The sequence below is a fragment of the Athene cunicularia genome (genome assembly GCF_003259725.1).
Source record: "Athene cunicularia isolate RWA chromosome 1 unlocalized genomic scaffold, athCun1 chr1_part1, whole genome shotgun sequence".
Classification (NCBI taxonomy): Eukaryota; Metazoa; Chordata; class Aves; order Strigiformes; family Strigidae; genus Athene; species Athene cunicularia.
Window position 1 is genome coordinate 104,070,836 of NW_020799091.1, and position 2,217 is coordinate 104,073,052.

Sequence of the window (2,217 nt, forward strand, 5' to 3'; positions counted from 1 at the left end):
GGGGGCACACTTTATTTATGACCACCAAGTATTTCACTAGTAAGAAGGGACAAATATCCTTTCAATTAACTACTCCTCCTTCAGTTTGCTTCAAATTTACTCTATGGGCAATCCATTTATTCACCTGCTGATTTTTTCTTTTTGTAAGGTCACGTTCTATGTTAAATTGCTGAAGTCACTCAACCAAATCAAATGTAGCTCTATCAAGCTATTCGGAGGATCAATGTTGTAATGCACCTAGCTTGACAGCATTAATCCTTTACTCTGTAATACCAAGAGTTAGACTTCCCTTTACAAATTCAAACCAAAAAGAATGACATGTTTAAAGTTTGTAAATTAGTAATAGCACACTGGGGACCTTTGTCCTTAATAATTGTGATAAGAAAATGAAAGGCATGTGATGTTACAAAATGTTTTATCTAATTCCAACCAAGCTGTTTGGAAATAAAATTAGTTACCTTCTGTGCTTGTTTTCTTGAGAGTTTAAGTCCTGTGTAAGACCAGGGTGGGGGTGTGACAAAGAGATAAAACATTGATCTATGACAGTAACTGGCAGAATTGTGTAGAAGGAATAGAAGAGCTCTCTCTCTATATATGTGCATCTTGATGAAGTGATAAGTAAGGAGTGAAAGATTCCTGATAAATTGAGCTGTACAGCTACTACAAAAATAGGGTTAAGTGAACATTTGTTTCGGTTCTGCACAGCTGTTTCTGCAAATCGTGTTCCTGATCCTTAATATTCATTGCTAGGAAACAGTCATGCAGGGAAGTTTTTGTTCAACATGAATATTTAGGAAATTACTGTTCTGTGTATGAATATTTAGTTTTGCAAGCAAAAACCCTGGCATTCATGAACAATTTTATAGGTTTCTTATTCATCATTTACTGTTCTTTTCATTCATGAGTTTCATTCCTTTAGTCAAAAAACAATAAAACTATATCTTTTTGGCAATCACATGCCCAAAAAAATGCAATAGGTTAATCTCTGTCTAATCTTGTCAAACCATTGTTTACAACAATCTTATTTGCAAACCTAAGACTTTTGCTTTTGAAAACAAATTGTTGAAAAATTCAAAATTTTATTTCAGTAAATTCAGTACATTTACTTTAATACTGAATGACATCCAGAAGGAATATATAAAAATGTATTTTTTTGAGAACTCACAAGGCCAAACATAAGCACAAAAGGGTTCAGTTAACCTATTCGATCCCTTTAAAACCCAGAGGCATTACATTTCTATGAAGAAATATCTCAAAGGTGAGATATTGATGTTAATTATTGGTTAATAAAATTACCAGATTTTTCTCCCAGGGAAGTGGGGATTTTAATGAAAAAATACTAGGAAATAATGTAGACAATTATTGTGCCAATTTATATCAATGGATGAAAAAAAAAAAATCTAACCTGTTTCTTTCCTCACTGTTTAAAACATATATTATGCAAAGATAATTTTAAGAATGTCTTTAGACTGAGCTATTAAACACTTAATACTCATAATTACAGCTTGTTGTTTTTTTCCAAGGTCACCTCCTCCTAGCTCATGAACAGTCCATCCCCATGTGCAAGAAGAAAAACAAAGGTAGAAGACGGCCTACATAGATGAATAAGTTGCTCCTGACAAAAGTCAAACATAGAAAGGAAGCATACAATTAGTTGAAGCAGGGACAGGTGATCAAGAAAGATCATAGACACACTGTCGAACCATGCAGGGATGGGTCTAGGAAAACTAAAGTTCCTAGTGATATATCTCACAGACTGATCCTGTGGCCAACATTGTTTAACATCTCAGTCAATGACCTGGATGATGGGACAGAGTCCACCCTCAGCAGGTTTGCAGAAAACTGCAAGAAGCACTTGATAGACCAGAAGGTTGCGCTGCTCTTCATAGGAACATTGACAGGCTGGAGAAATGGGCTGACAGGAATCTCATGAAGTTCAACAAAGGGAAATGCAAAGTCCTGTACCTGGACTCCTCGTGGACAACAAGTTGACTGTGATCCAGCAGTGACAAATAACATCAAGAGCCTCCTGGGCTCCCTTAGACAGAGTATTGCCAGTAGGTTGAGGGAGATGATTCTTCTCTACTCAGCCCTGGTGAGACACATCTGGTGTGCTGGGCTGACTTGTACAAGAGACAGGGAGATACTGGAGTGCGTCTAGTAAATGGCTGCAAAGATGATTAAGGACTTGGAGCACATGACACATAAGAAGCATGG